We start from the raw sequence: 12,373 nt of genomic DNA on the forward strand, positions 1-12,373 counted from the left end.
GGGATTTTTGACCAACGACCTCATTTCAGACCGGCTACCAGGAAACCACAAGAACTAAAGCGCTTGTTTGTTTGTTTGTTTGTTTGTTTGTTTGTTTGTTTGTTTGTGGTCATTGTGTAGTGAAGGTGGCGGTTTCTGAGCGGAGTGAGGTCGCCCACCACCCACGGGAAGTGGGGAGCCTCCACAGAACCCGGCAGAACCACGTTCAACAACATGGACGCCCACCTGAACACGAGGCGGTTGGGTTGGCGCTGGTTGAAATTGATTATTTTTAAGATAGACGTTGAACCCGCAACCTGCTGGAGCCTGAGCGGCTCCTGTAGACAGGGCTGGTGTGTGGCTGCTGGTGTCGACGTCTGATTGGTTCTCTGTATTTCCTGGTCTTTCCCTTCTGCACCGCTGATTGGTTGTCTTGCCAGATGCTGTGTTCTGATTGGCCACCCAGCCTCCTGTGGTGATGCACTTTAATCAGGACTCTTTGGAAGGGTTGAGAAAAGTCCTGGTGACATCGTGCTGTCTCTTGACTCCTCCCCCGTCCCCTTCTACCTCTTCTCCTCCCCTGTGACATCGTGCTATCTCTTGACTCCTCCCCCGTCCCATTCTATCTCTTCTCCTCCCCTGGTGACATCGTGCTGTCTCTTGACTCCTCCCCCGTCCCATTCTATCTCTTCTCCCCTGTGGCATCGTGCTATCTCTTGACTCCTCCCCTGTCCCATTCTACTTCTTCTCCTCCCCTGTGACATCGTGCTGTCTCTTGACTCCTCCCCCGCCCCCTTCTACTTCTTCTCCTCCCCTGTGACATCGTGCTATCTCTTGACTACTCCCCTGTCCCCTTCTACCTCTTCTCCTCCCCTGTGACATCGTGCTATCTCTTGACTCCTCCCCCGGCCCATTCTACCTCTTCTCCTCCCGTGACATCGTGCTGTCTCTTGACTCCTCCCCCGTCCCCTTCTACCTCTTCTCCTCCCCTGTGACATCGTGCTATCTCTTGACTCCTCCCCCGTCCCATTCTACTTCTCCTCCCCTGTGACATCATGCTGTCTCTTGACTCCTCCCCCGTCCCATTCTACTTCTCCTCCCCTGTGACATCGTGCTGTCTCTTGACTCCTCCCCCATCCCATTCTACTTCTCCTCCCCTGTGACATCGTGCTATCTCTTGACTCCTCCCCCGTCCCATTCTACCTCTTCTCCCCTGTCTCCGACACTCCTGCTCTCCGCTCTGGCTTGATTTATCATCCTTTGTTGCTTGTCTGCTGCCTTGTATTGAGAGATAGAAGAGGAGGGCTTTCTGTTCTCCTTTTCTCCTCTAGTTTTTCATTTTTCTGTTCTATTGATCTTTGATTACCTTTGTTTCTTCTCTCTCCCGTTCTCCTCTTTCCCTCTTCCCTCTTCATCTCTGTTCACAACCTTCTTTTGCTCTCATCAAGCCCTGCTCTCCTCCCTTCTCGCCCTCTCCTTGCTTTCTTCTCTCCCACGATTCGGTGAAATGACTAAAGAGCTCAGTGAGGTCAGGGGTCACCAAACAGAGCTCTAGAAAGCCCCCCCCCCCCCCAGGATTGTGGAAATTTAAAATCCCACCACGATGCTGAACCCGTTTTTCATTCAGATCTCGCCGTTGACCAGCGAGTTCTGCTGGATTCCAGACGGTCCAGAGAACTCCTTCATGACCAGCAGCCCAGCTTCCCTCGCATGTGTTTTCTGTGTGAGTCTACCGTTCAGGCTTATGAGGTCAGGAGAGGACTGAGAGCATTGTGGGAAATTTAAAAAAAAGCCTTTTATTTTTCTTCATATAGTCCACTGGTTCCCAGTCAGGTCCTCAGGTCCCGGCAGTACTGCTGGTTTTCTGTCCCACCAGTTCCCTACATTCAGCTGTTGCTGTTGTTCGGCCTCCAGGCAGGTTTCACGCCTCGGCAACAGGAGTTGCATGCCAGAGTAGAAACCCAGCAGTGCTGTTGGAACCTGAGGACCTGATTGAGAACTGCTGGGACAGACCCTTCCAGATTTTAAGGGATGAGAGATGATACAACGCGTCCATAGCCGTGAAAACTGAAGCGCTGATATGACGACCGAGGTGTTTTTATGCTGACGACGTGGACTTTCATGGAGCGGGTGTTTTTATGACTGTCACGCACACACACCCACACACACACACACACATGTAAATACAAAACGCCATGTTCTTTGTGTTTCAAATGTTGCACGTTGTGTTTTGATGCAGGACAGAGTTTCAATAAAACTTTATTGACAAGTTTTTTTTCCTGGTCTGCTTTTTCTAAAGCGACGTATGCAGGACATTGGAGATACTGATAAATTAACTCTAATAAATTAGCTCTTAATAAATTAGCTCTAATAAACTAACTCTTATTAAATTAGCTCTTAATAAATTAACTAATGAACTAGCTCTTAAGAAATTAGGTCTTAAGAAATTAGCTCGAATAAATTAGGTCGAATACATTAGCTCTTAAGAAATTAACTCTTAATAAATTAGCTCTTAATAAATTAACTAATAAACCAACTTAATAAATTAGGTCTTAAGAAATTAGCTCTTAATAAATTAGCTTTAATAAATTAGGTCTTAAGAAATTAGCTCGAATAAATTAGCTCTTAATAAATTAGCTCGAATACATTAGCTCTTAATAAATTAACTCTTAATAAATGAGCTCTAATAAATTAACTCTTAATAAATTAACTTAATAAATTAGCTCTTAATAAATTAACTAATAAACTAACTTAATAAATTAGGTCTTAAGAAATTAACTAATAAATTAGCTCGAATAAATTAGCTCTAATAAATGAGCTCTTAATAAATGAGCTCGAATAAATTAGCTCTTAATAAATGAGCTCTTATAAATGAGCTCTAATTAATGAACTGTAATAATGAGAAGCTAATAAGGAGAAGGCCTTGAGGGCTGCCTGGAGGAAGCTCGTCATTTCCCTTCCGGCTTCTCACGCGCTCCTTATCCCGCACCCACACAGAGTTCACATCCAGGGAGACGCGTTTCCGCTCTGAGGCGCTGAACCAGGTGAAGTCCCATCATGCTCGGCGTGTGACGTCGACGTCTTGGCTGCTGGTTGTATTCCCAGCCGTGGTGGGCTGAAGAGCGCGCATGAAAAACCTGCATGTTTCAGAATAAACACAAACGGGGTCCTGCAGCTGGAGATGAGCCGGGGGTCAAGGTGAGTAACTCTGAAGTTTTCATCTCAAGGAAGCCGGAACTCCGGGGTTTCACCAGCACCCGGAGGTTTTGCTGCTAAGTGGAAACATAAATTAATAATCAATCAATCTTATACAGCGCTTCTCTAGTACTCGAAGTCGCTTTACCATAAATGGAGCGAAACAAGGCGACAGATGAACATAACACAGACATACAGGGGTGGATGGGAAGGGGGGGCAGACATACAGGGGTGGATGGGAAGGGGGGGCAGACATACAGGGGTGGATGGGAAGGGGGGGGCAGACATACAGGGGTGGATGGGAAGGGGGGGCACACATACAGGGGTGGATGGGAAGGGGGGGGCAGACATACAGGGGTGGATGGGAAGGGGGGCAAACATACAGGGGTGGATGGGGAGGGGGGCACACATACAGGGGTGGATGGGAAGGGGGGCAGACATACAGGGGTGGATGGGAAGGGGGCAGACATACAAGGGTGGATGGGAAGGGGGGGCAGACATACAAGGGTGGATGGGAAGGGGGGGCAGACATACAGGGGTGGATGGGGAGGGGGGGCAGACATACAGGGGTGGATGGGAAGGGGGGCAGACATACAGGGGTGGATGGGAAGGGGGCAGACATACAGGGGTGGATGGGGGGGGCAGACATACAGGGGTGGATGGGAAGGGGGGGCAGACATACAGGGGTGGATGGGGAGGGGGGCCAGACATACAGGGGTGGATGGGAAGGGGGGCAGACATACAGGGGTGGATGGGAAGGGGGGGCAGACATACAGGGGTGTATGGGAAGGGGGGGCAGACATACAAGGGTGGATGGGAAGGGGTGGCAGACATACAGGGGTGGATGGGAAGGGGGGGCAGACATACAGGGGTGGATGGGAAGGGGGGGCAGACATACAGGGGTGGATGGGAAGGGGGGGCACACATACAGGGGTGGATGGGAAGGGGGGGGCAGACATACAGGGGTGGATGGGAAGGGGGGGCAGACATACAGGGGTGGATGGGAAGGGGGGGCACACATACAGGGGTGGATGGGAAGGGGGGGCAGACATACAGGGGTGGATGGGAAGGGGGGGCAGACATACAGGGGTGGATGGGAAGGGGGGGCAGACATACAAGGGTGGATGGGAAGGGGGGGCAGACATACAAGGGTGGATGGGAAGGGGGGGCAGACATACAGGGGTGGGCAGACATACAAGGGTGGATGGGAAGGGGGGGCAGACATACAGGGGTGGATGGGAAGGGGGGTTATGAGAGGGAGAAGCGGCAGCCACACAGATATAAAGGGAAAGAAAAAACAAACCTCATACATCACATAAACCCCAGATGGCGCTTTCCTCTTTTGTCTCTCATGCGTCACTTTTTTGAGTCCTAGCGCCCTGTGTATTATTTACAATCACAGCACATTACTCTATTACCTGACTTAGCCTAACGCAGCTATTTTGGGACTGAAACATGTGTAGCATCACTTCAAACCGTGATGCATCTCGGGTAGTGATGCTGATGCTTGTTCCACAGTAAATGCTCCCTGACAGGACTTCTTGTTTGCAAAGTCGTTTATTAGATCTTTACAGTCCACTTGTTCTGCTAATCGGCGTTCAGTTGAGAGTAGCGTCAGGCTGTTCAGTTGAGAGTAGGGCCAGGCTGTTCAGTTGGGAGTAGTGCCAGGCTGTTCAGTTGGGAGTAGCACCAGGCTGTTCAGTTGGGAGTAGTGCCATGGCTGTTCAGTTGGGAGTAGTGCCAGGCTGTTCAGTTGAGAGTAGGGCCAGGCTGTTCAGTTGAGAGTAGCGCCAGGCTGTTCAGTTGAGAGTAGCGCCAGGCTGTTCAGTTGGGAGTAGCGCCAGGCTGTTCAGTTGGGAGTAGCGCCAGGCTATTCAGTTGATAGTAGCGCCAGGCTGTTCAGTTGGGAGTAGCACCAGGTTGTTCAGTTGAGAGTAGTGCCAGGCTGTTCAGTTGATAGTAGCGCCAAGCTGTTCAGTTGATAGTAGCGCCAAGCTGTTCAGTTGATAGTAGTGCCAGGCTGTTCAGTTGAGAGTAGCGCCAGGCTGTTCAGCTTCTCCCGGGACACCGCTGATCTGATCTGATCTGCGCTCGTGCTTGTATCAGCAGTCCCTCGCGACAGGCCTAGATGAGCTGAATTGAGAGATGCTTGTGAGGGGCGGACTAAACCATTTTGCACCTTTTGTAAGGGGAGAGAGGGGTCTCAGTGAAGGGAGAGAGGGGTCTCAGCGAGGGGAGAGAGGGGCCTCAGAGAGCCTCCACTACTTTCTTTTAAGTCCCTGAACAGATGTATTGAGCCAGTTTTAACTGAAGTTATGACACTAATTAGTTGGAAATAAAAATTTGTAAACCAAAACAAACTTTTAATTCCAGGCTTCCCGAACTCCCCCCCTCTTCTGGGCCATGGTAGCCCCCCCCACTACAACGCCGCTGCATTAGACACGTGAACAGAAGTTGAACACGAGAACGAGTTGAGTCCCTGTCTGCCTCAGTAAGACCTGAGTCAGGACAGGAGGTGGACCACCGTCAGACGTCTTACCTGCAGCTCTCACCGGGCGAAAGGAAAGGAGGACCGAGAGAGAGAGAGAAGTTGGTATGGTAATGGTTTGTCTCTTTCTTCCAGATGTTCCAGATGTTCTCGTTGTGCTGCTCTTTCAGCCACGACACATGAAGCTCCACCACAAAGCGTGTTAACACAACTCCGGGTCTCCACAGGTGCGGGAACTCCACTGAAGGGACGTCACACGCGCTAAGCATGATGGGAAGTTACCTGGATCATTATCTTGCAGAGCACACCTGTGTGGAAACAGCTGGTTGGGTTATAATGTCCCGTAGTCATGTGGCTGCACGACCACATTCCTGCGGACGGCGGCAGCGTTTGACTCCTCGAACCCGGAGCTTGCACACATGCTGAGGATAGAATCAGAGAGACAGTGAATGACACGTGTCCATTTTATCCTTTACTTTTAGCTGCGTCCATTTCAATTCATGGTCAGCTGTTAAAACTCTGAAAGGTTTTGAGGTGTTTAAGGTGAAACCTGCCTCCTGTTCTCCTCTCTGGACTCGGCAAACATGTCTCAACAGGAAGCTGGCCCCGACACACACACACACACACACACACACACAGACACACACACACACACACACACAGATGAGTGTAAAGATGTGGACGAAAGGTTACTTACTTTGCCTGGTGTGTCCTCTTACACGGTGTGTCCACAGGGGGCAGCACCTGCCTGCTGAATTTACCGAGGGAGACAGAGACAGACAGACAGGCAGAGAGAGAGAGGAAAGAGACAGAGGGAGACTTCTGCTCTCTCTTCACAACCACATCACTCCTTTCTCTCTCTCTCTCTCTCTCTCTCTCTCTCTCTCTCTCTCTCTCTCTCTCTCTCTCTCTCTCTCTCTCTCTCTCTCTCTCTCTCTCTCTCTCTCTCTTCTCTCTCTCTTCTCTCTCTCTCTCTTCTCTCTCTCTCTTCTCTCTCTTTTCTCTCTCTCTCTCTCTCTCTCTCTCTCTTCTCTCTTCTCTCTCTCTCTCTTCTCTCTCTCTTCTCTCTCTCTCTCTTCTCTCTCTCTCTTCTCTCTCTCTCTCTCTTTTCTGTCTCTCTCTCTCTCTCTCTCTCTCTCTCTCTTCTCTCTTCTCTCTCTCTCTCTTCTCTCTCTTCTCTCTCTCTCTCTTCTCTCTCTCTCTTCTCTCTCTCTCTCTCTCTTTTCTGTCTCTCTCTCTCTCTCTCTCTTCTCTCTTCTCTCTCTTCTCTCTCTCTCTCTCTCCCTCACACGCGTGCAGGTTAGGAAGTGCATGCTATATTAACACACATTCATTTTGGACAGTCTAGGCCGGAACACGCGCTAAGTACGCGCGCGCGCGGCGCACAGATGAGTATGAAAATAAGGAAGAAACGTTAAAACGCTTTATCTGGTGTCCTCTTGCACCGCATGTCCACAGGGGGGCAGCACCTGGAACAGGTCTCAAATAGCTTTATACGCCCATTTCACGCCGCGGCCATCTTGGATTAAAAAAACCCAAGTGGTGGGAACTTAGCCGCGCCCCCTTCTTACTCAATCGGAAATCAATGCAGCCGGGGCCAGCAGCAGCAGCAGCAGCAGCAAGCATGGTTTGGACTACCAACCTCGAGCACCTACCGTCATTTACCACCTTGACGTTAGTTGAGCGTGTCGTCTGCGTGCCTCTTTGCAGTGGCTCGCGTCCTCATTAAATTCTATCCTCGCGTGCGTCGCGTAGGCCAATGGAGACGCTGTAGGTTAATGTAAGTAGCCAGCCGTCTAGCTAGTTTCCTACAGACAGGCCGTGTCAACGGGTGGGACGCACTGATCTAAAAAAGAAGAAGAAGACTGGATCGAGCAACTCGCGATATGAAGTGAAGCCGGCACGGGCGACTTGGCGGCCATCTTAGGTAGACCAAGAAGCCATCAAGTTGCCAGCTAAAATGTTGAGTTGCGGCGCATACCAGCGCTCTAACCGCACAGGGTCGAAAAAAAGTAGCAGTTCAGATAATATAACATTTCACAAGTGAGTACCCTTTTCTATTGGACTCTTGCCTTCAAGATGCCGCAGCAACTGCTGTGTTAAGATGCCTTGATTTGTCAACATGTTTTTCCCGAGCCGGCTCCTCAGACGGGCGCGTGACAGAAGGACACGGAGCGTGCCGCTCGCGAGGGAGAGAGCAGTGCGTGCTGGCCTCATCAGGCCGTGGGTCGCCATCGCTGCAACACGCTAGCTCGCTACCTGAGAGAATGACAGTATGCTAGGCTACTTTACGATCACCTATATGTGCAAGCAAGACTATTACACTTCCCAAGGAGTCTGTTGTTTGTAAGCAACAGAGTCTCATATTCTCATGTTCTGCATCATGATCTTACATTTACATCTAGAAGTTGTGTCAGCTGTTTCTGCAGCTTCTTGCCAGCTAGCTTTGCAGTTCATTCCTTGCCAAGATGATGCAGTAGTATCTTTCATTAATTACAGGATTACTTTTATAAGATTAAAAACATGATTATCCCTGACAGCAGTGTAACCGGTTACTTTCTTGCCCGGTGCGGGATTCGATACCGGGTGTACTGCACCACAAGGCTAAAGGGTCAGACCCGTTAGCTAGGGACTAACGTGTCTTATTAGTAGTTTACAGTCGTCACCCTCCCCGGAAGCGCGCCCTCGCGCTTTGTTATTCTCGCGCTCCGAAGAGACTTCTGAGGATCTGCACACTTCCGGATCCCGCCGCTGCCACCAAAGTAACCGGTTATTTTCTTGCCCGGTGCGGGATTCGATACGGGGTGTACTGCACCACAAGGCGACGTCACTAACCGCTCGGCTAAAGGGCCAGACCCGTTAGCTAGCTACGGGCTAACGTGTCTTATTACTAGTTTACAGCAGTGTCGAACGTGTGAGGAGCCAGCTCGGGATTTTTTTTGACAAATCAAGGCATCTTAAATCAGCAGTTGCTATGGCATCTTGAATGCAAGAGTCCAATAAAAAAGGGTACTCGCTTGTGAAATGTTATATTATCTGAACTGCCACTTTTTTTCGACCCTGTGCGGTTAGAGCGCTGGTATGCTCCGCAAGTCGGCATTTTAGCTGGCAATTCTAATGCAGTTTGATGGCTTCTTGCTCCACCTAAGATGGCGCCGATCAAGTTCAACTGGCCTTCATAAATTGGTGGCACGGGAATTATGGGTTGCACGAGCCACTCTTCTTTTTTTTTTTTTTGAGATCAGTGGTGGGAAGCCGGATGTGGGTATGTGTCCTGGTCGCTGCACTAGCGCCTCCTCTGGTCGGTCGGGGCGCTCCCCGGGTCGGCAGAGAGGGGATGGAGCGGCGACCAGGACGGCTCTAAAAAAGTGCGTGATAGTTGGCCGGATACAGCTGAACTTTCGCAAAGCCCCGCCCCCCTTAGTTACTGTTGCTATGCCCATCAAGCTTCTCAGAACCATCCAGGAAGTAGCCGGAAAACCCCAAAACATGAAGGAAACTAAGTGATGTATTTGGAGTAACTCATCCTGAATATCATCCCGTGAAAGGTAGGAGGGGTCACAGTATGCAGGAGGGACACATTCAGAATATTAAAAGGAAAACTGACTTGCGTGGACTCCGGGCTGCCGGGGGCGACTGTAATGGAGGGTAAAGCTTACCGGTCGCATCAGAGATGAGAAACCCCATCAACTAATCCTGAAGCACACTTGGGACCAGTTGTGCTCTTGCCCTGCAGGGTAAGTTACATATTTCAGCTGTTATTGGTATATTTTAATAATCCATTGTCAACATCACCATATTATAGTGTTGACTTTGGCCAAGGTTCGCCATGGTGTTCTTTTATCCAGGCTGTATGGGCTCCTGGGGGTCGCAGGGCGGCCAGGGAACAGCCCCAAACGAGATGCCTCCGCGGGCGGGATGGCTTTTCTGAACGGCCGGTCCCCGACCTGGAGCTCCCAGAGGGGGAGAAACGTTTAAAATAGGCTGGATATGGGGAGGTCAGACTGGCCAGAGACCATCCCAGCCGACCCTCCCCGCGGGTCTTGATGCTCTGAAATGAAAGGTGGAGCCTGGCTAACCTGTGACTAGCATAACAAAGCTATGTTAGCGGGCTAGCTAGCATTAGCTATCATTACATGAGGTATCTCTGGACACAGACTAAGCTGGTTACGTTCATCAGGTACATTAATAATGGTATTTTGTTAGTCAGTAACACGTTGATATGTTGATAATGGTAATAATCACTGTGTGGGTAAAAGTAACAGTAATAATACGTTAGCTGTATTAGCTATCAATATTAGCTAGTAGCAAGCTTAGCTTGGAGCAGACAGGTATTTTTGGTGGTTTTGGGTGGATTAAGCTGGCCATGGGGTCTGCTATACTGCCAAATCCATTGCCGACATTGTGCTTCTTGTGTTCTGGGTTTTGGGAAGGGAGAGAAAATGACACCCGTCCAAACTTTTCAGAGATCTAGTATCCGATCTGCAGATCCCATAGGCACACCGTCCCAGCATTTTGCTGTCTGTTGGAAAGCTTGACGGACCTCCCTCACATAGAAACCGTTGCTAAGGTAGGATTGGACAAGCACCGTTCTGGGGCGGTGCTTCATGAAAGGTAAATTGTGGAGGAAAAAGGGGGAATATAAAAAAAAGCTAGTTTAATACACTGTACTTTCTTCAGAGTTTCTGAATTAGACTGTCTACGGATGGATGCTAACGTTAGCTAGTTTCTATTTTTCTTTTTTTTGCTTTAAGTTACAGTTTAGCTTCCTACGTTACCTAGCTAAAGCTAACGTTTTTCCTACCTTACGTTACCTAGCTAGACAGATGGATAGATAGATAGATAGATAGATAGATAGATAGATAGATGGGTAGATAGATGGATGGGTAGATGGATAGATATATTGGTAGATGGGTGGATGATAGATAGATGTATAGATAGATGGGTAGATAGATATATAGATAGATGATAGATAGATAGATACTAGATAGATAGGTAGATGGGTAGATAGATATATAGGTAGATAGATAGATAGATATATGGGTAGATGGACAATGCATTGTTTTTAATTTGTTTTGTCTCATTTCATTCAGATCTGCTATATGAAAACAAACTCATGGTTACCATGGATACAACAGCTGTCTGTCACTGCCACCTGAGGTGTGTGTGTGTGTGTGTGTGTGTGTGTGTGTGTGTGTGTGTGTGTGAGAGAGAGAGAGAGAGACAGACAGAGAAAGAGAGAGATTTGAGAGAGAGGAGAGACATTCAGTTGGTTTCTTAATGAATCTTTGAATGAACATTTCAAAAAGGAATTAGGAAGTGATATTAAATGGTCAAAAAAGGAGGACAGAATGGGAAAATGTCTGTCTGTCTGTCTGTCTGTCTGTCTAGCAAAACAGTCTTTCTCTCTCCTTCCATTTACTTATTTATTCATAAACATGTTCACGCTCCTCCCAGCTGGCTCGTGAGGGGATGCCGGTGTAACGGAGCTCGCGCTCTGTCGGCGGGACGGACGGAAAGAACAACAGGGATATCGACCAGCCTCGAATCCACTGACTGACCGTCGGTACGTATGATGAGAGAGAGAGACGGAGGGACAGAGAGAGAGAGAGAGAGAGAGACAGAGGGACAGAGAGAGAGAGAGAGAGAGACAGAGGGACAGAGAGAGAGAGAGAGAGAGACAGAGGGACAGAGAGAGAGAGAGAGACAGCGAGGATGGGAGTGAAAGAGAGAGATGATGATGAGAGCGGATGGGGAGATGATGGGTAAATGATGGGTAGGTGATGGATTGATGATGGGTAGGTGATGGGTTGATGATGGGTAGATGATGGGTAGATGATGGGTATATGATGGGTAGATGATGGGTATATGATGGGTAGATGATGGGTAGATGATGGGTAGATGATGGGTAGATGATGGGTAGATGATGGGTAGATGATGGGTAAATGATGGGTAGGTGATGGGTAAATGATGGGTAGGTGATGGATTGATGATGGGTAGGTGATGGATTGATGATGGGTAGATGATGGGTAGATGATGGGTAGATGATGGGTAGATGATGGGTATATGATGGGTAGATGATGGGTAGATGATGGGTATATGATGGGTAGATGATGGGTAGATGATGGGTAGATGATGGGTAGGTGATGGGTAGATGATGGGTAGATGATGGGTAGATGATGGGTAGATGATGGGTAGATGATGGGTAGATGATGGGTAGATGATGGGTAGGTGATGGATTGATGATGGGTAGATGATGGGTAGGTGATGGATTGATGATGGGTAGATGATGGGTATATGATGGGTAGATGATGGGTAGGTGATGGGTAAATGATGGGTAGGTGATGGGTAAATGATGGGTAGGTGATGGATTGATGATGGGTAGGTGATGGGTAGATGATGGGTAGATGATGGGTAGGTGATGGGTAAATGATGGGTAGGTGATGGGTATATGATGGGTAGATGATGGGTAAATGATGGGTAGGTGATGGGTAGATGATGGGTAGATGATGGGTAGGTGATGGGTAGGTGATGGGTAGATGATGGGTAGATGATGGGTAGATGACGGGTATATTATGGGTAGATGATGGGTAGATGATGGGTAGGTGATGGATTGATGATGGGTAGATGATGGGTATATGATGGGTAGATGATGGGTAGATGATGGGTAGATGATGGGTAGGTGATGGATAGATGATGGGTAGATGATGG

The sequence above is a fragment of the Lampris incognitus genome, chromosome 20 (assembly GCF_029633865.1).
Source record: "Lampris incognitus isolate fLamInc1 chromosome 20, fLamInc1.hap2, whole genome shotgun sequence".
In the NCBI taxonomy this organism is placed as follows: Eukaryota; Metazoa; Chordata; class Actinopteri; order Lampriformes; family Lampridae; genus Lampris; species Lampris incognitus.